Source organism: Dipodomys ordii, unplaced genomic scaffold (genome assembly GCF_000151885.1).
Source record: "Dipodomys ordii isolate 6190 unplaced genomic scaffold, Dord_2.0 Scaffold8, whole genome shotgun sequence".
In the NCBI taxonomy this organism is placed as follows: domain Eukaryota; kingdom Metazoa; phylum Chordata; class Mammalia; order Rodentia; family Heteromyidae; genus Dipodomys; species Dipodomys ordii.
Window position 1 is genome coordinate 1,425,905 of NW_012267224.1, and position 22,996 is coordinate 1,448,900.

Sequence of the window (22,996 nt, forward strand, 5' to 3'; positions counted from 1 at the left end):
GAGGGGATGTGGACAGAAGGGAACCTTACTGTGTTGTTGGTGGGAGTGTAAACTTGTTCAACCACTTTGGAAAGTAGTATGGAGTTTCCTCCAAAGACTCCACATAGAGCTCCCCTATGACCCAGCAATCCCACTTTTGGGCATTTACCCAAATGATCACAAACAAGACCACACTAAAGCTACCAGCACAAGTATATTTATTGCAGCATTATTTACCATAGCTAAGATATGAAACCAACCCAGATGCGCCTCAGGAAATGAATGGATCTGTGACTTTAAAAAGAACAGTCTTTGGCATTCGGCCCTAATCCTAAGGTATAAATAAATATGCAAAATAGTATAAAGGAATCCATATACAACACTTGTTATGGGATGAATCCTGTTCCTTTAATATTTATGAGATGAAGTCCCAGTCCCCAGGATCTATAAATATGACTATTTTGGAAACAGTGTCTCAGAAGAGCTAATCGTGTTCTGTGAGGCAAGGCAGGGAGCCCTAACCCAGCATAACCATTGTCTTCAGAAGAAGAGACTGCATGACTGCATGACAGCATGGGAAGATGACTGTCTGGAGAGCCCAGGAGAAAATTCACAAGAAACCCTGGATCACAGAATGCAGAGAAAATAAATTCCTTGTTTCCAACACTTTATCTATGGCGGCTACTTCTGGCCACCTCTCTAATACAACGCCCTGAGCACAATGCTAAGCAAAGTCCCAAGCTTCTAATGCATTTTAGTTCTTTTCACCAAAAAGGAATATGTATAACATAGCCTAAAGATAAATTGTAATAAATTATCATATCATAAATAGCTAACTAGGAGCTCTGGCTCATAAATCACTAAGCATAATCCTTCTGAAATTAGCCACTGAAAGGAATCTATTACTTGTTTGAATTTAATATTTGTTTCAAAATATTCCCAAGGTAATAGGACATCACCAGACTTCCTTCTTCTCCTTTTCTTCCCCCTCCTCCTCCCATTCCTCCTCTTCCTCCTCCTTTTCTTCTTCATGTTTTTATTTGGTAAAGAGTCTAAAGCCCAAATCCACAGCCAGGTATAAAGGGAAATGTGGCACCAAATTCTTCTTGTTTGAAGACAGCAGTATGGCTTCATCAACGGGAGTGATGGCTGGAGCAGCGTGGTGGGTGTGAAGAAAGGTAAGGCCAAAGGTGTGTCCAGACAATCATTGCCTCAGAAAAAGAGATTCAGAGGACACAGCACTTGCTGGGACTCCGCTCTTTCACAGCCTCAACCAGACCTATGTCCTTTGTGCCTTGTTCCATACCTGAGCTTAGAATTCAGTCAACACTATTGTCCTCATCTTCATCCCTCTGTCCCACAGCCAGTGTTGGCCTGACCCAAAATGTGTTCTCTGCAGGCACATGGGCCAGAGTTCCAGCAATGGTGAATCTCATTGAGAAGCAACTGCATAAAACAACTAATAGGAGACAGGACTCAAATTTGCACCTTTATTTAACCTCCTCACTCCTAATTTTGTAGACAGAAGCAATGGGATATGCTGATCAGACACATAAAACACTCATCTGAATTGCATAAGCATGGAGTAATAGAAATAGATGTAGAATTATTTAAGTAGAATATAATAGAAAAGAGCTTCTATCCTCTTTCCTTACAATAGTTAACCTTCTTGATTATAAAGATTATTATTGAGGTTAAACAAAAATATACAGAACAACTAACTGTATTTGAGCAAGAATTCTGGTTGAGTGCCTCTTCAGAGTCTTGTGATACAGTAGTGAGCCACAGCCTTGTAATCTTCTAAATTTTTTACTATGATTAGTTTCTGAAGACCAGTAAACCAGTTTCCTTCTCTGTCAAACAAGAGGCATAGTAATTTTCTAGAAATGTCTTATGAAGAATAAATTCAAGGACTAAACCGAAAGTCCTAGTGTAAGATTGAAGTTGTGATTTGCATAACTATTCCCTTCCTTCTGTCTCCGAGACTGCGTATCTGCGCCCCATTGTTCTAGAAGAAAGTATATATCTCTATACCACGTCTTGCTTCTGAATTCTTCTATATCTTTGAGATGGCTCAGAAACACTATAGTGATTGCTAACATATTTTTGAGTCAATATTGGAAAATATTAACAGCCACTTTATGGATTTGAAATTGACCCCAAGAGATGTTCTGGCATTTGGATGTGCTATTTGCCTTCCTAATTTCTCCACTGAATTTCACAGCTTACCATGTTGGCAAGTGATATGGAACAAGGAAAAATAAACTTTGGGCCAAAGCGTATCCTGGAATCAGCCACTCACTTTGGGTAGCCTAGGGTTGCAACTCTACTGTGCCAAGACAACCAATCTCTGCAGACAGGAAACCTCTCAGGCTGCCATCATCACCATCAGCTATCTAATAATTGACCCAGTTCAACGGAGACCTGGCCTTCAATTGTTTGTCAGTTCCCCTTGTCTGTGTCTGCATTGTGAATGGTGGTGATAAAAAGCTCTACTGAGTCACAAAAGGTGGGGGAAAAAAAACTTGACTGGAGATTTCATTTCCACCAACTGTATTTTTACTTGGGTGGCTTAAGAGAACCAATAGCCTCACTTGAGTGTATCTATTAAGGATTTAATATGAAACTACAGTCTAATCACTTCCAAAATGAATTTAGCTATGTTATAGTAAATCAGAGACATGAGCCATGCTTCCTAAATTTCATCTGTATTAAAATAAAGGTCACGTTCCAAGCTGGGGAAGGGGTAGATATACGAGCTGAAAATGAATGCCTGGCTTTAAATGTATAGGGATTAAAATTCTTAATTGCACAGCTCAATTCTTTTAATATTGAAATGAGTAATTTGAAACATTGGCAGATTCAATAGAGAGGATTCAAATGAAGGAGTAAAAGTTTTAAAGTTTCTTCCAACTGCCCATGAATATAAATCAATCGGGTAGTATCTCTTTTTAGTTTTTTTTAAATTTTATTTCATCTTCAAGTAGTTGTATGAAGGAGTTGCCACTGAACAAAGGAGTATATGACTATCATCAGTCTTGATCGTTATCATTCTGCTCCCAACTCCACCCGTTCCCTCAATTCTCTTAATTTTTTAGAACTGAATTTAACAACTGCATTCCCCATTCCTCTTATTACTCATCTGCTCTCTCCCCTTGATCTCACCCTCCCCCCATTTTAAAGCACGTGATTTCTTCTGTTTATTTTGCTCAACTGTGAGTTGGTCTTTCTGAGGAATGACATCATTTGAGTTCTCTCCTGAATCTACCATATTTTGGTTAACACACTCGCGTACACTTGGATTCCACCCCAAGTGTGGCAGCATCTCTTAAGGCTGATTCCTGGTACCCCATCACAAAGATTCTGATTCAGTAAACGTTGAGTAGAAATGTGGACAAAAATCTCCCTGATGTTGCTGAAAGCCACAATTACAAACTAACTGTAACACACCCAGCCCCTTGGTCCAAGCCCCTCTCTTTGGTCACTATATCAGTGAGCCTTCATTGTTACAGTCTGTAGCAAACTCTGTTCTTGGCATCACGGAATCTTTGAAAGCCTTTATATTTGTAGTTTCTCTTGTCAAATATCCCAGTCACCTGTATGGTTAATGTCAAATAATAACAAATTCAGAGTCACATAAGGAGGGATTTTATATTTTAAATGGTTCATTGAAGAAAGGGAACACTAATAAAATGTAAGGGTTCATGCAAGAAAGTAACACTAAAGTGAGAAGAAATTTGTTGGTCCATCCAACTTTCCATGACCCGAGGGCTCAGGTTGAGACCCACATTTTCATTAGTCAGTTGGTGTTCAACCTTTCACCTTTACGTAACAGGAATTGAGCAGTTGTCTTCCTGGAACTTTCTTTGGTTCCTAAGATGCAAATGTGCCTATTTCAAGAAAATGGCAGTCCGATCAGAAAAAAAAATGTAGGTAAATAAATGAGTGTAGTGAGTTTTATGTTTTCAGGGAATGCAGGTTGATCTGGAGAGGAAACAGAGAGAAATTTCCCCTCTCATGGGTTTTTCCACAGGAGGAAATAGACATTTTCTCAGGATCCTGAACAAATCCTGGTCTTCGGTCCTCATGAACAGTTCTAACTGGTTTTCCAGATGGAGAAAAACACCTGGGAAAGGTCTTTACACAGAAAGAGATTGCTTTCTCTTGTTTGCTTTTGAAAATCTTTCTAGAAAACCTAGAGACTCTTTAGGAGTGGATATGGTTACCAAGCCCTATTTGCAGATGGGTTATTTTGCTTAATTCTGGGGAGGTTGTTAGGAGATCTGACCCACTATTGTAAAGGTTCATCTGTTTTTTTTTTGAAAATACAGTTGATGACTTTTATGACTCTTCCTTATATCAGTAGTACATCAGATGCGATTGCTCTATAGCTGATTTGCAGTGTTTGAAGATTTCATTCATGTGAATGTATCCACCAGACTTGATTTTAAGCTATCAACAACAAAAAAACAGAGAGAAGGCAAATTCTGCTTTGGTATTTGGTAGGAGCCATTCCATGCATGGTTGCCTGAATTTTTTGAAAAAAAAAACTTAAAAGAAGACCTTAGATTTTACATTTTGAACTCATAAAGCAAAAATAGATGTTATCACCTCCCTTGAAGCTCACACAGGAGAGTTTTACTACATTCAAAAGTCAAAAAGATCATCTCATCAGACATGGAGTGTCAGTCAATATGTAGAAGACCGCCGAGGGTACTTCCTAAGAATGGAGAACAGCATGTGCAAAGACACAGAGCATGAGAGCCTCCGGTGGAGGCAATTCAGTGAGCAGGTCTAGAATCCAGTATGCACTAAAGGTAATAGAGGTAGGTGGGTGAAGAGAGAATACAGCTCAACTCTTTTTTATACATGTAAATAGCATCTACATATGTCACTGAGCTGTCAGCTTGGGTATCCACCTCAGTGCCTATATCTGGTGACCGGTGAAGAATTCAGGCAAGATGCAAAGTGTAAGGTGTCAGGGCAGGTGGGCAGGAAGGGCTGAAACAGCGAGAAGAACAGTCTCCTCTGATCATTGTAAGAAAATCAAGAAAGGCAGATGGCGTCATTGGGTTGAGTTCAGATGGTCTTTCATGCAGTGTGAACCCTGATGGACAAGTCAACTGTAATAGATGGGCGTCTGTACATACACATCTTCTGATGTGTAGGCACACGCTCCTCATCTAGAGTGGGTAGTCTCAACTTGAGACCCTGGCATTATGGAGCAGGAGGATCATCAAGGGTCATCATCCACATCCCCTGCACCTCCTCACACTGGCCAAAGGCTTGCTGGGTACACTTCCAAGTTATTGCAATGTGGCTCCAGTTTGTTTGGCCCCTGGAATTTTATTAGCATCTTTGTCTAAATGACAAAATGGTATCCATAAAAGCAGACGTTGTTGGCCGACAAAGGGGCTGGGCTTTTCAAGTAGCCATGGGATGTACTCTTTCCCTATGGCCCTGGCAACCACAGCCCCTGTGCTCTCTGCTGCCTCATATCTACCTCGGATATTACAAATGCAGAAGTAATGCAAGCGCCTGATATATCAAAGAGAACTTGTGGCTGCAAGAAACCGCAACACAGTTAAACTTAGAAAGGGGTTTAGTAAATGAACACAAGAATGTACTCAAATGAACAGAAGAACAGAACTTCCACCAATCAGAGCTTGAAAAGATTTGTGATCACCAACCTGCTCCCCCCCCCTTTTTTACTACTTGTCCATTGCTTGTGAGGGGCATAGAGACTCCATATTCTATACACTGGATTTCTGTGTAGCAAGGTATATATGGTTACAGGTGGCTTCTGGACTCACAGCAACACCATTTCTTCACACACATGGAAGTGTCTTTTGTTTTACAGCACTCTTGTGAGAAGATTGTATAGAAGGATTCTTGCTGACTTGTCACCTGTCAGATGCAGCCATGCCAGACAAAGACAGAGGACAAGAAAGATCACTTCAGAAAAACATTTTAAAGAAGCAATTCACAGAAGATTAGATGCCATTTAAGACATCAAGTCAATAAGTGCTCACAACTATGTAGTTGATATTCAACTACTGTTGCCATAAGTATGGTTTTGTGAACTGTTTGATCTTCTCAAATTGCAAAACATGATGAGCCACCCAAGCCCGCGAGTCAGCACCTGTGCCAAACTTAAATTAGAAGCTATCTTTAAGGAAAAGAATCCCAGTGTCTGTCATAGCAATGCTTTTGAAAGTTTGAGCTGGGAACTGACTCAGCTCACCTCTATTCCCCTCAAAAATTGTAGTGAAGTCTCCAGCTTGTTATGGATGAACAAGTACCTAATCCTGGTCAAACAGTTTTTGAGTCCCATCATCAGAGGACAAATCTTGAATATAAATACAAAGGGACAGTTTCAGGTCCCATCTTCAAAAACCTTGAAATGGACAATTCCACTGTATTTATGTCTCTGTCAGTAAAAGATTGCAAAGCTTCACAGACCCTAAAAGCCAAAAAAACCACGAAGGATAATGAACAGAGAAAGAAAATCCAAGGATAAGCAAGAAAAGAAGAATGTGCAGACATCCACAATTCTCACTACAGACTGACCCAGGAGGCCAGGGATCTGGGGAGATGGCCTTTTCCCCACAATTGCTGTTCTTTATTGAGGTAAATCCAATTGCTTATCAGATCTTGTACTCCCCTTTCTTGCTGAACTCCTTTCAAAGACCTTGGTTGTAGGGCAGAGGGATGGTGTGAGATTCTGTTCTAAAGGAATGTGAGGTGACTGTAGCTTTTGCCATTTATGTTCAGCTAAAAGATGGAGTTCTCAACCTTGTTTTCCTACCAGTGCTTTCCAGCTACTAGAGGATATTCCCACAGTGTCTCCCCTGCTCCCTTCCGCAGTCTACCTCCTGTATTGCAAAAGCAGTTTACCCCATCTGAAAATAAAGACACCCTCGGCCACCTGGTCTGCTGTTTCAGAATCATCTCATTAACCTATCGGTTCAATGTCAAGTTTCGCATTGCAATGTCAAGTTTCGCATTGCAATGTCTACCGAGCTGCAAAGGCCATCCACAAGAGCAGATCCATGCTCTTCACATTCCTTTCACTGTTTATGTCATCCAAACAGTCTTAACTTTTGCTCTCCAATGGCTAAGGAATCCTGGAGGTCCGACATCTATTTTTCATTCTATTCTTTCCTAGCTTTGATTTAGAGACAAGGCTGGGAAACCAGAACAACACTTGCTAAATGTATTGTCCTTAAACCATCCCTTTTGTTTCTGGACAATCTCCTCTTCCAAAATGGTTGTCCTGTCCTTTTCATGCTGGGCTACCTAAATTTTCAGCAGTCCTCCCCCTTGCAAAGAAGAGTCAGTACTAAGACATTCTTGAAAACAGTCAACAATTGTAAGCACAGCATGAGAGGAGTCCACAGAAGACATGTCACACTGCTGACATGGGTTCATTTTGCTTCTCATAACAGTTTTCACAAGTGGCCCTTCAAACTCAGCCTGAAAATCACTATTCATTTAGAGATGATTCCAACTGTATTTGTTTGAATTATGAATACCTACACACACACACACACACACACACACAATTTCTTAAATTGTTGAAGCAGTTATGTGCAATAGAGGATTTCTTTTCATGCTGACAAAATTTATGGTTTCCTAAACAGTTCAGAATATGGTCTGGCTTTAGTATCCATTAGGTACATTGCTTATTCTATAAAAATGCAATCTACAGAAATTCAGAAAAAATTGCCAAAGGGACCCACCACTGAATTCAGGTGATGGTGATATGTAGATTTTTTTTCCTCCTCATTAAGTGAAATAATTTCACAGAAAAGCTTTGTTTAGCTGGAAAGTGAATTTAATCACAATGTAGAATTTGTTCAAATGAGAATTCTTTTATTCGGAGTTTTATAGGTGTTTTCAACAGCACTTCTTCCACTTTTATCCAATTATTAATGCAATATATGTTTGGTGTTAAGAATATGGAAAATATTATTAGATACATGGAGCATAAAAACCTCACATGACTCTTTCCCAACATTTTATAATGATTATGGTAAACTTTCCTGAGTTTTATAGAATCTATATTTTCTCCTGCCTTTTGTTGGCTTTTAAAGTGATTTAAAAAGAAAACCGTTATTTTTTTTCTTTACTTCTACTAGTGGATACTCTAAGCCTTAAAATACTCCTTGATTTTTAGTGGTCTAAAACAATAGCCTTAATGAAATTACCTCGTGAATCCAACCTAACCATTATTAATATAATGTGAAGTTAGAGTACAAAGTGATTTAAATTTAATTCTAAGTTATGAACTGACAGATTATATTGGTATTTTTATCATCTTAAATACATGCATATCAGTCTTTTATATTGCATAATTTTAAATACCTCTGTTGGAAAAAGAGATGAGATCTTTCATAGCTGGGAATGTGGCTTAGTGGAGATTGCTTGCCTAACATACATGCAGCCCTGGGTTTGATTCCTCAGTACCACATACACAGAAAAGCTAGAAGTAGTGCTATGGCTCAAGTGGTAGAGTGTTAGCAAAAAGAAACTCAGCAACAGTGCCCAAGCCCTGAGTTCAAGTCCCAGGACTGCAAAAAGAAATTTAAAAAAAGAAAAGAAACCAGGAAAAGAATAAAATGATCTTAAAATATGAGAAACAATGAAGGTCAATGAAGATATTTATGAAAAATTAATGGATCCTTATCTAGTATTTATTCCACCGATAGCAATGGAAGGTAAATATATTACATAATATAATCTTAGCTTGAAATTTTGTTGTTAAATATAATAGTCATATGGTATTACGTTGTTACCATAAGAACAAATTTATTGCTATCACATGTTTCTCTAATTTGGTCTTGAGCTCTCCGTGTGGCAAATAGCTATGCATTCTAGAACTTTACAGATAGGTTCTCAGGGTAGGTGGTTTGGGGCATTGTCAGTGCTCCTTTCACTGGGTACCGCATTATCCTAGATAACCTAATTAGGTAACTTTATACCTAACAAAGACACTTACTTACACCAACAAGGGCTCTGTAGCTCTTGTTTGACTTATGTCCAGTTTATTCCTACTGTGTTAGGCACTGTCCATATCAGCCCTGATCAGAAGGACAGGGAAGTCTAGGTATGCTGCTCAGGTAAGACACAGAGGAAGATGGACAAAAGACCCAGGAAGTGACAGAGAGTTATTGTTACTTACAGATCCCAAAGAGATGAGGGCAGCAAGCCTCCCTGAGTCAACAGAAAGGGAAGGCCCTGGAGGTGAGGTGAGGAGAAAGAGAGACTCAGACAGGTCTTCTGTGTCTAAAGTTTTATTGGGGTTCAGGGTGTCACTAAGAAAGATTTCCATGGGGAGTTCTAACTGATGGATTTGGAGCCGACAAGCGTGAGCCCCATGGCATTAGCCGTGATCGGAAAGTGGCTGTTATTGCATTCACAGGGCATTAGAGTTAGTAACCTGATCACATCATCATGAAGTCATTCCACGTGGCAGAGATCTGGAGGGTTCACCTGCAGGAACTGGAAGAGAGGTAGAGAACTGTAAAGTTTGCCAGGGGTGACATAGCTCCAGTTCAGCTGTGAGAAAGCCCAGTCACATTCAAAGTAGATGTCAAGACAACATAAAACTAAGAGAATTCACTGCAAGGACTGAGATGAACTTCACCATTGCCTGGAAAATACAACCTGTCAAACTGAAACAAAACCTAACAAAAATAATCCGAACATCAATTCTTTTTAGAAACATGAACTTATAAACAAAACCTTTCCCACAAAAATATCCATTCCCAGGTGATTTCATTTTTCAATCCTAATAAATTTTAAAGAGAAGTAAAAGCAATTTTACACAAATCATCTCAAGAAATAGACAGTGGTAACTTTTTCCAATTCACTTTATAGACTACTTGGCCTGAACTACAAGCCAAATAAAAACACTGCAAGGAAATAAAACTTCAGATTAATATCCTTTATGAATACAGCCATAAGAATACTTAACTCAATTTTTCAAATCAAATTCACCACCATAATAATACATTATGACCAAGCAGTTTATTAGAATAATGCAAATTTTTACCTAATGCCTGAAAATTAGTCATTGTACCAGCATAACAAAGGAAAAAAGAAATGCCATGTCATTACTCACATGGGTACGCAATGATGGCTGACAAAATTAGTGAACATTTACAAAGTTTATAGAACCTTCATCATCTATTTGGAATAGAATTTATTTAAGCTAAGAACAAGTATTTGTGAAAAACCTTTAGCTAATATCAGATTTAGAGATGAAACTTTCTAAGGTGAGGGAATAAGAGATCATATTCAAGCCGGGCGCTGGTGGCTCACGCCTGTAATCCTAGCTACTCAGGAGGCTGAGATCTGAGGATCGCGGTTCAAAGCCAGCCTGGGCAGGAGAGACCGTGAGACTCCTATCTCCAATAAACCACCAGAAAACCGGAAGTGGCGCTGTAGCTCAAGTGGTAGAGCACTTGCCTTGAGCTGAAGAGCTGAGGGACCCAGGCCCAGAGTTCAAGCCCCACAACCAACCAAAAAAAAAAGAGAAGAAAAAGAAGAGATCATATTCACTACACCATCTTTATTCAGCATTGCACTAAAGCTGTAAGTCATTGCAATAGCATAAGTACATTTAAACGCATAATGATTTTTAAAAATCTCTTGATGCTTGCAAATGATGAATGATTAATGTAGGAAATGTTAAGGAAACCTCCAAAGAATTGTTAGAACTAAGAAATAAATTATAGCAAAAAACTTCAAGATACAATGCAGATACCCAAAATGTGATTATCTATTAAGATGCTACCAGTAGGAGATGTAAAATGAAATGCTTGTGCAAGACATTTAGGAATACATATACTGAAAGTCATGCAAGGTACTATAACTCAAAACTATATAACATGGTTTTGGGGGAAATCAAAGAAATGGAGTAATGTTCCATGGTTATTTCGATAGACAATCCTTCAAAAATTCATCTACAGATTCAACACAATTACTGTATTCTTTAAGGGTGCATTTTTAATGACCATACTGGAAACGCACAGTGGTGTATGCCTATAATCCCCACTGTGCGGAAAGTGCAGGTTGGAGGATTGGGGTGCCAGGCTGGGCCTATGGAAAGCCAGATCTGAAAAATACCTAGAAGCCAAAAGGGCTAGGGTCATGGCTCAGGTGATAAAACACTTGCATAGCAAATTGGAGGCACTGAGTCCAAACCCTACTACTGTCAAGAAAGAAAAGCAACGATAGAGGAAGAGAGATGAGAAAGAGGGGGGATGATGAGCTATCACGTACAGTGGTAGAGAAGCCAGAAACAGATCCAAATATATGAAAAGGAATGCTGATATTCAATGTGGGCATCCAATTCTTTAAAAGAAAAACATAGCAAACAGCACTGGAACCATTGGATACCCACCCCCCAGAGCGAGCCTTCCCCTCATCTACTCACCACAGACTGCTTTAGACTTCCTCTCTAGTCTTTCCAGCTGGCTCAACCGAGGCCAAACAAGTTTTTGTTGTTGGAGACCAACCCCCAGCAAGGTTTGATCATCCTCCCTGACTGACCATACATCCACAAGAATAGCTAAATGTTGAAAAGACACGTCAGACCAAATTTAGGAAAGCTATCGATCCGCTTGATTGCTCATCTTCCCTATTGCCTTCTCCATCAAGATTTTCATGACCATAACCATTTCCCTAGGGCCATTTTTGTTACCCAAAAATAATTATTAGACAGGCACCAGTGGCTCATGCCTGTAATTTAGCTACTCAGGAGGCTGAGATCTGAGGATCATGGTTCAAAACCAGACCAAGCAGGAAAGTCCATGAAACTCTGATCTCCAATAAACCACTCAGAAAACCGGAAGTGTGCTATGGCTCAAGTGGTAGAGCGCTCGCCTTGAGCTGAAGAGCTGCAGGACAGCACTCAGGCTCAGAGTTCAAGCCCCACAACCGACAAAAAAAAAATTATTAATGATTCTTTTTAATACTGCATTATTAGTATTATCACACAAATTTGGATCTTGAGTTTTTCATTCCAAGCTCCCTTCTGCTCAGATCCATTTCAGTCCAGTCTGTTTCTCAGCTACCTTTTAGTTGAATTCAGTGGGAGTTTTCCATGCAGTTTTGAATATTATGTTTCAAAGTTCACATTTTCTTGTTCATCACTGGGAACACAAAGCAGGTGTTTTCTGCTTTATTTTGTTTCATATGTACAAATTTTTTTAATTTACAGAATAAATTGTATTTCTCCTACATTGTGAGTAGAGTGGAACTTCCTATTTCTTATTCAACATCATAAATCAAGTGTTTCCTGGACCTACAATTCATGTCAAAACACTTTTGCTATTCAAAGGGAGGGTCTTTGGGAAATGGTTTTGTTTAGATTAAGTTATGAGAGCAAGGCTTCGATGTTGATTGGGTTTTCTCTAAGATTAGGGAATGAGAGACATCTCCCCACCTCTACCCACATAGACATGCAGAAAAACCCATATGCTCTCATAATGACAATGTACCCAACTGCCTACACATCCCATCATACCTTGTTCTTCAATTTCTCTGACCTAACATCCACAAGAAATAAATACCTGCTGCTCAAGTTCCTCATCTATGACATTTTATTTTAGCATATTAGGACATAGTAAGATTTTTTATCTGTTTTTATTAATTTTTTTAAAAATTGTATTGTCAAGGTGACACACAGAGGGGTTACAGTTACATAAGTAAGGTAGTGATTTCCGTTTTTTAAGACCAGTGTTTGCAAACTTAAAAGAAGACATACACGTTTGAAAGAGCTGCCCACAGGCAGCAGGTGCTGATGACTGATATGCAGCACTAGACGGTGCAGTGATCTGTGCTATGCAGAACAGTTCCCTTGTTGACCCTGAATCACTATGCCAGGCTTGTCTTTCGCTGAAGATCTACTGGGCCCTCCAAAGCCAGAGTTTTCCACCACAGAATGAAGACACAGCACTAGAGCATTCCTTAGAACATTCCTCTAAATCATCCAAGATTCTAACTGCATCCCAAGAACGGTCAGCGTTCATGCAGATACAAATGACTTTCGGAGTTTTACCAAAAATTAGTACTTCTGCTCCTGGCTGTAGGTAAGTCTACATGTAGAATGAGAGATCATAATAGTGGGTACTGTGGGATGGGAGATAAAATAACATTGATTGAAAAGATCGGCTTTTAAATGGCACTGATTGCTCCAGATAGCACAGCATGGGGACCACATGCATGTGTTCAAAGGGAAGTGGAAGAGGTAAAATCAAGCGAAACTTGCCACCTGCAGTCTCCATGTCTCTGTGTGTTAAAAGGATATGAATTTGCATATTTACTGTCTGGTTGATTTTCAGCATGTCACTCTGCACAACAGAGATGGTAACTTCCCTTCAAAACCTTGAGACAAAAATAAGAGGGGTAGAGTTGAAAGTATTCCCTCAAAGCTTAGTGAGAAAATTAATTAAGAGTAGGTTACATAAAGTAATGAATGCATTTTAATTAATCTGAATGCTAATTGTAATTGAATGGGAATTTGCCTATGAAGTTAAATGTGAAGGACAAATTAAATACGATTGTCAAATGCCAAATAGAAATATTGTCTCAGAGAAGGCTATGTCAAGAAACATTAAACTGAACTGAAATTGTGCCAGTCCCGTCACACTGTCCACGGTGACTGTGTGTCTGACCACCTGGACCAAGGTCCCAAGTGAGATGTAGGGCCAGTCTCAGGGTGCTGATAAGGTCAAAATACAAAGGTTGGATCCCTGCAGAGACCAAAGACCAGGGGAGAGCTGAAAGGTTGATAATGGTGAAGGTCCTATAATCACAATCTGACATAAACTGTGTTGTGAAGAAGAGCCGACTAGATAAAAGATGAAGCTTCTGAGGGCTAGTCCCGGCTGTTCTGTAATCAGCCGATGGAGTAGCTTCATACAAGCTCACCTTTCCTCTCAGGTTCTGTTATTTTTCCTACATGAAGTGAGATTAATAATACCAGCCTTGCCAGTATCTGCAGACACTGCTGTATCCATGCCAAATATAACATTTTATGGTGACAAGAATAGCTCTAGTGAGGGTGCATTCACATTCTGGTGGGATTCTTCCAGTATCAAAACAGATATAAGCAAGGAGAACAGAAAATGCAACGCTTGAAGCAGAAAAGCAGCTTTGATCAATAAGAACACATTGGCCAGGTGCTTTGCCTTATCCTAGTACTATGTAAACCAGAAGAGGAAGCCTGGAGTCCTGTCTCAGGAACGCGCTCTACTCATTATTGCATATGCAGCTAACCTGTACCAAGGACTTCCCCACCATAGGAGTTATGCTGGATACTTCATCTCCTGTAACCTTACAACTACTTTATAACACTGATGACAGCTCCAAACATGTTACGTTGTAGAAAGAAATTCTAATAGTGAATCTCAGATTCTGATGTGGATTAAAATCACTTGGAAGGCCTGTTCTAAAAGTGCCCAAGAATTCACATTCTGCATCAGCACAGCGCATTCAGGCTTCAATACAGCTTGTGAATTTGAATATTTTGCAAACTCTCTAGGTAACCTGAAATAAGTGAAATATGGGCCACATAAGCCCAGAGCTTTTCCATACATTGTTAGCTGTTAGATGGCAGGGGATGTGAACACCCTGGATTTTTCCAAATATATCTAATTGGAAATAGCAGCTCAAATACTTCTTGGGAATATAGGGTCAGAGGCTTACCCATCAGTAATTGTAACTCAATAACCTATGCTCAGCTAAAGAATCCACATTTTATGTTTCAAGTTGTCCCAAGTGATTCTTAAGGTGGGATAAATCTAGTTTCAGGTAGAAATCTAGTGTCCATCCGATAAATTCTCTGCGTTTATCTAAGTAGCATCTTAGCCAAAGAGGAATTAAAGCTCAATTCCCCAAGATTTCTCAAAAAAAAAAGTGTATTCAGTTCATTGCTGCCTTAGAAGAGATTTTTCTGGGGATCTGCATAGGTTACTGTTCCCCCCCCCCAGATGCACACAGGGATCTGTGCTTGTTGAGTTCCTCCTTTGTCCAGCTATTTCGGGTATGTTCGGCTCCTTCTCAGAACCCTGGTCTGGACACACCATGTAAAGCTCATCACAAAGCTTTTGCAGAATAGAACAGCTGCACGTCAAGTCTGATGAGGAGTAAAAAAAAAAACAAATCCATGGAAACTGTTGTCACAGTCACCAAAACTGCTTAGCCAGCTGCAGGAAGCAAACAAACCCACTGAAACATTAGCTCAGGCAGAAGGTTCCAGCTCATTGAAAGCAGGCTCATTTGTTTTCCCATTCCAGCTCACCCGCACCTACCTGGGCTTCGCTCGCAGGGCCGCGGGAGCGCCATGACAGGGCTGGGCAAGGCTGATGGATTTATGACACACGACCTTGATGACATATTTAGCAGGCCTGGCCTGGGGGAGGCCAGGAGTGGGAAAGGGAGAGGCCTTCTGGAAATGGCACCCACTGGAGGAATCACAGGTAGAAGGCAGCGGATGGGAAAGTGTCCGCCGGAATGTGGGGAGGCAGCAGCCCTCCCCGCATGGAGTTTGCAGAAGTGGGAAATGGCTCTGTCAGGTGCCAAAAGAGAGGGTGCGCTTTGCAGCTGTGGCGCTTCCTGCTGGACCACCGTGTCACAGCCATTTAAATTCTCTGGGCCTCTGTTTCCACACGAGGAAAAAAAAAAAGGATTAATCTCCTTCCAACGCAAGGATGTTGGATCAAATACCAAGGAAAAAAATGTACCATTGTATATTCTTGAGCTGCAAAAAGCAATTCAATAACCAGTCCTTTCAGTCCAGATGAGAGTAATTTTGAGAAAGCTATTTATCTATCTTCTGTCTGTCTGTCTGTCTGTCTATATTTCTGGTTTTCTTTTTTGTTTTACTTCGTCAATGCTGGGGCTTGAACTCAGGGCCTGAGCACTGTCCTTGGGCCTCTTTGTGCTCAAAGCTAGTGCTCTACCACTTGAGCCATAGCACCACTTGCAGTTTTGTTTTGTTTTGTTTTTTGACTAGTCTCCTAAGTAGCTAGGATCACGAGCGTGAGCCACCAGCACCCAGTTGGTTTTCTTTAACTTGAAGCACACATTTTGTAGCCCATGCCAGGGATTGTGCTCTTTGATTTTTTTTTCCATTTTTGATCAGATAGATCAGGAAGAATGAAGATAGCAATCATGAAAATCTTGTGGTGTGAGAGATTTTGTTTCTTGTAACATCTTTCCTTGATTGCTCATAAACCCCTAGTAGTTAGAAACTACTATGTCTACTCTCTGTAGATGAGGAAACTGGGACTCAAAGAAGTTATAGGTCATGAATCACACCGCATACTAGAAGAAAAACCAGGCTTTGGCTATGCTTGAAATAGTCTAGAAAGTCAACAAATATATTCATTTTAATTACCCAGATAGGAATCCCCCTCAAACCAGAATTCTTTTTTCATCCACATTTATAGGATGACTTTGATTTGTCTGAGTATTTATTTTTGCTCATTTATTCATCCAACATTGCCTTTAACCGTTCTTATGTGCAAATCCTTTTGGATACACAAAGGCAAATCATGCAAAATTTATCTCTCTAATTAGTCAAATCATATATAGAATGGGTGAACAAGCAAAGAAATCCATACACACATCTGAGTGGGCTGAGCACCTAGAAATTGTCAAAGGTGTCAACAGTGCAAGTCACACTTCGCACAGGCTGGCAAGCTTTTCAGGGCTTGGCTGGTGGAAACAGGAGAACAGCCTGGCCTCCTTCAGCAGTCTGAACCCGGACACTGCGGTTAATGTTTACTACAAGGCCAGAGGATGGGACATTGAAGGGGAAAGTAGGGGCTAGTTTGTTAAGTAGAGGTTCCCCCTAGTTTATGTATTAATTTGGTAGCCACAGCTTCTGTCCTGCATCCTGGAAGGCTTCATCGTGGTAGCCTCTCCTCAGGCCTGCAAGCAGGTGACTTCCATGACTCAGTGAAAAGATGGCAAGAGAAGAAGCCTGAAAAGCCTTCATATAACCAAGGTATCATTCTGTGACCACAGGATATTCAAGTTTCTCTCACTAGCTGGGGTTGGATGTCTGTCTACACAGCAGTACTCCAGAGTAGTAGGCAGCATGAGTTGAAACATTAAGGAAGTTCCAAGATAAAGATAAAAGGATGAAAGTTCAGTATGCTGTTATAACTTTTGTTTTGTCAGTCCCCCCTATCTTATTGCACGGTAGTATAGGAAAGGAAAATGCAATAATGAAAGTGATAATTTGGGATAATTTTCATATTGACCCAGATCTGTGCAAACACTAATGATAAGACAATCACATTAGCTATGAATGTGATTAACATAATGCAGCCTAATGAAATAAATCCTGTGAAACCAAAAGCAAAAAAAGTGCTTTCCTTTTCCTGAATCCTCTCTAATAAATGCAAATTTACCAATAGAAGTTATTTTTGTTCATAACAATGCATTTACTGGGTAAATTCTCTCCCTATTTACAGACACACAAATAAGAGAATATACCAAATGCTGTCTTTTCCAATACGGATCTTCCATTTTTCAAAACCAAGGGGAGCAAAAGTTTGTTTTTCAGTTTGTTTTCAGGAGCATTTATGACCACATTAGCATGATCTGTTACTCAGAATATTTGATCCAAAAGACCATTTTATTTCCCTTGCCCTAAGGATCTAAGAAAGTGGCCAAAACCTTAAAAGTAACAACTGTTAGTGGTTGTTTAGAATGCAAACTCATAATATACAGCAAGAGAGTTTGAAATGCTTAATCTTCTTAACACAAACATTTCATCTCTGAAACATGTCCTTTTCCTCTCACATTTTTGTTAGCATTGATTAGTACCAGGGGGATTCATTTTAGCATGTCCAGATATGCCTCTAATGTTGCTTGGTCAGACTTACCCTCAAATCACTCTGGCTTATTCTGCCTGTTCTCTTCCCAAGCCAATTTTAACAGCCTTCTTTATTCTTTTCACATAAAGCATTTTGACTGTGTCTCCTTCTTTCATCTTCTCTACTCATCTAAATAAAAGCTAAATTTTTTCTAAATATAGAAACTACAGTAAACTCAGTATGATGTTATTTACAGAAATGAAAATAATTAGAAAAGGCTGAAATGTTCCTCAGTAGAGAGGTGGCTAAGAAATCATGATGTCATATTTTAACATAATACTCTACACATATATTATCCTTTTATAGCTCCAAATGATATTTGGATTATTATTATTATATCATCACATATATTTACTGTTATCCTCACATATCATATTATTAAACTTATGCCTCTCTGAACTTACATTGCTAATTAGTTTCAAAACCTTAAATATCCACTACCATACTGGTCCTGAAGACCATTCTTTTCTACTCCTTTCTTTTCTTTCCTTTCCTTCCTTTTTTTAGGTCCAATATCAGGACTCTAACATGGAATCTGATACCTTCGCTCATTGGCTAGTACTCAACCATCGAAGCCATACCTCCCTGCCCCCATCCCAAGGCCATTCTTAAAACGTTGATTTGCTATGAGTCCCAGAACTCAGAATTTCTCAGTGTCATCTTCATACGTATTTGGTCAGAAATATAGCAATTACAATCAGCAATAGAGCATGGATGGAGCTCAGGAGAAACAGGCTTAACCATCCGTTTGTCTTCTAACATCTGAGGAGTATACTGGCTGGGGAAGCTCACTGGAGCCTCTGTGTCCAGGTTTTTCAAATGACTAATCATAGGGAAATGACTGGCTGCCCTACTTACTCAACTCCAGTCCATGTTGAAATCAAACTAGATCTTGTTCTAAGGCCCCTACCATAAAGGGTGTTACCAGGACTTGTAGAGAATAGCCCAAGACTCCAATGTAGTCAACTACTCTCTTACTAGGCTAAGATTTTCCATGAGCTTAGAGCTTAACTTCCAGGAGCTTGTTATGAGCCAGTACCTTCTTTGAAATGCTTGGTTTGAATACTCTAGACCTGCTGAATTAACTTGTTATTGTACAATAAACAATTAGAATCCAGACACTAAATGCTTCGCCTCTGTGGATTCTACAAAGCAGACAACTAGTCTTTGCTGAATGTATTCCAAAAAAAACAAGAGCTGAGACCTATGTCAAGACCTATATCAAAATGTATGCACATCCTATAATGTTTTCAGTGTCTGCTTTGACTCCAAGGTCTTGGATCCAATTGGAGTTGATTCTGGTGCAGGGTGATAGATAAGGATCTAGTTTTAGTTTTCTACAAGTGATTAACCAGTTTTGCCAGCACCATTTACTGAAGAGGCTGTCTTTCTTCCATTCTATTTTTTTTAGCTCCCTTATCAAGATTAGATGGCTATAGGTCTGGGGATTCATTTCTGGGTTTTCAATTCTATTCCATTGGTCCTGAGGTCTGTTTTGGTGCCAGTACCAAGCTGTTTTGATCACTATAGCAAGATAAGGACTCAAATGTTTTTTCTTTCTTGCTATTGTTTCTAACATATTTAAGATATTTCTTTGTTGCTTTGTATGTCCCTCCCCCATGGTATAACCCCTTCTTTCACTGTATTTGACATTGGTATAATTTGTGGAGGGGAAGGGGAAAAACAAATTGTTTAAATAGGGATACAGGTGGACCCATTGCAACAATGAGATGTACAAGTCGTTATGTCGAAAAATGAACTTTACAATTTTGCCTGGGGAGGTGGGGGTGAGAAGGGAGGAGGGGTGGGGAGATGGGAAGGGATCAGAAGGGGAAACAAAGGAGGAGGCAACAATGCTTGCTAAGAAATGTACTCATTACCTTGCTCATGTAATTGTAACCCCTCTGTACAGTATTTTCACAATAAAAAAAGAAGATGCATGCAGGGCAGAGAAAGAGAACAACAAAAACAGTGATACAGAGAGATGAGGGAAGAAGGCTTCCCACCAATGGAAGAATTCTCATTAAACAGGGATTAAATTATGACCAAGGGTCAATCAAGAAAAATGCATGATGGATTTGAGGACTTAAAGTGATTGGGAAATTATTGTTTTACAATTACATGTAAATCTATACTTATCTTCAAAGATTTAAATAAGTGATTATGAAACATGCTTGTTACTGGAGCAGAATGAATAAAGAAAAGAAGCAAAAAGGTCTGAATGGGTAAGGATTGATCACTCAGAGTAGATGTCAGATGCATGGATAGATTTATGATAGCTAGCTAGCTAGATAGATAGATGAAAAAACTACTACAGAAAGTGATAGAAATATTTAAATTCCTGGAGTAAGTGGATCTTATTTTCACTTTATTAAAATAATTCTAGCATTTTAATGAGCTGTAGGCAGTCTTAAGAGGTGGAGGCAGATCAAATAGTGACTATAACAGCTTCCACACCTTCCATTACTAAACTGAGGCAGTGATTGTCAGGTTCGGAAAAGGTGAACATTATGGAGATATAAAGGGGATTCATCCATGAAGGCCCATGGCTTAGCTTTTGTTTCTGAGGTTAAGTAATATTATTTGATTAGTTTGATGATCATTACTTTATTAGTGTTTATTATTATTTATTAGTTTATTAGCTCATTCGTTATTATTAGTTTGATTATTAGTATAATGACCTTATGTTGTTATCAGGGAAAGTAGAGAAAGGATGACACGTAGGGACTGTTGTTGAGACGATCTTCTCCATCCACCACACACATTTATGCTTCCCCCCGGTCCCACAGGAAGGGGAGGGTGGGTTGCAGGCCTGCGCTACACCGTGCAGTGAGCCAATCTGCCGCGTTTGCTGTCTCTGACCTCTTCACATGCTCCTTCAGGCCCTGCTCCACTCCATCATGCGAGGAACCTAGGGGCATTTCTGAAGTTAAAAATAAAAAAGAAAGGAAAGAGCAGCGTGGGGTTTCAAAAGAAGACCTCCCAGCCAGTGTGTGTCCTTAGCCCTCTCGGGAAGAGTTCTCGTCAACACTGGATACGAAGCCTGGGCTGCTTCTAACAAAGTTCACTGACTGGGTGGAAACACTGCTACCATAAAGTAGGGTGCTGCTGAAACACACACACACACACACACACACACACACACACAAGAACGAAAGCAAAGCAATATAAACAGCTTAGATTCCTATCCCCTAGCAGTAGACAGAGAGAGAACAAAGAGATTTGATTGGTTGGTTAGCGAGCAATCCAGGCTCTATAGTAGTGCGTTTAGTAAAGCACGCTCTACAGTAATTTGAAGAAATTGTCGAAACTGAGATCAAATCATAGTCCTCCTGAGCTGAAGAAAAGGGCATAAGGAGATGTTGTTCGTATGTGTTGGTTGCTATTGGGTGTATTTGGCAAACATTAAATTTTAAAACTAGCTCTGGAAAGAATTTGGCTACTTGGCAAGCAAAAAACAGTAAGAGAATGCCAAAACCCAGCAAATCCAGAATTGTACTGGGTGAGAAAGCCGACTCTTCCCAGGCTTAGAAAGGTAAAAGATGAAAGTCAAAAGGTTTTGTGTGAAAGATCCAGGATAGCTTCTCCACTGAAAATGTCCTCCCTGAGCAAAGATTCTCACATACTGGTAGAACATGCTTGAAGATAGAAGATGCAAGACAGAGAAAAAAGCAAAGAACTAAACCAGGCAGTAGAAATATGACTTTGGAATAGCACAAAAGTGAAGAAGAAAATACAGTGACTTAGGAGCCAGTAAAATTTGTAAAACACATATGTTGCCAAAGAAACCATGAAACTAGAATTTAAAAATTATGGTGAGAAATAACAAAGGAGAGATTTTGTCTAAAATGCCAAATAACTCTGCAGTCACCATGAAGTGAAAACACCGTGAAGTTCGCCATGAGGAAATCCTCCTGCTCCTTTAAAAAGTGACCTAAAGGGCACAAAAGACAGGAAAGGATGACATTGTAGGGTAGATGGTGGGTGAGAGAAGCCCTCTTGGATAAAAGAATGGGAGTCTAAAGAGGAACTTCACCCCTCCCTTCACAGAGAATACCTTAAATAATTTCCATCCAGCAAGAACTGGATTTAAATTACGATAGGTTAAAAATAAATAAGTGCCTACTTCTCATATGAAAAATACAAGAAACAGAATTATTTCCTGATCCCCACATTCAGATGAAGAAACTGTGTACCACTGTGGTAGTTGGAATTGACTAAGGAAAAGCTATTTAGTAAATCCCCAGGTTTAGGTAACGTTTCATCCAGTATAGAAAAAGTACATCTACTAGAAGGAAGAAGGGAGATTAAATAACTATCCAAAGGATTGCAAAAATCCCCTGACTCCCACTGAGCCCATGGGTAACATCAGGCTCTTTGCAGTTGAGGAAAGAGAGTTTAGTGTGCACAATAAATTGAAATAAATTACTACTTCCATCTGATTTTGCAGTGCGGCTCCAACTTTATCTCTTGGAGAAAAGTGATTGTCCTTGTCTCCCTAGAACAAAATAGTATTTTTGGATAGAGGTGGAGATTATCAAGTGTCTAATTAAAAAGATTTATGGAGCACAGGGCATGGATCCAAGAGCAGAGGAGTTGGGATCTGGGGAGAAGCTGTTCCTTGGCCTTGTCTCCACCATCAGAGAGAAGCAACATGGCTCTTGGAAAGTGGAGCCAATCTGCTTCTTTAAGATGCAAACAAGAGAGGGAGGCCTAAGCAACTCTACTTTTCTACATTAGAAAAATCACCCCAACGTAAAGCAAAAGAAGATTTAAGATTATCTCTAAAACCATTAGGTTCCTTCAAAAACCATCTAGTTTTAAATTAGGTCAAGTTAGCAGGATAATGTCACACATGCCATTGATTTGTAAATAATTCAACAAATGCTTATAGGAAATGCACAATGACAAGCATGAGTTTCTATTCTTGTGTAGTTTTTCATCAGAAAGAAAACATTGCACATTCCAAGTTTGTCATGGCAAACCTCTTCCTGGATTAGGTTTGCTTGAGAGGAGTGTACACAGGCCATGGCTGCAAAGACATCTCCTCTTGGGGAGATGGTTAAAGACATCTTGGGGGTAAAGGATGGGAGCTGTCATGAACGGTGCCTAGACAG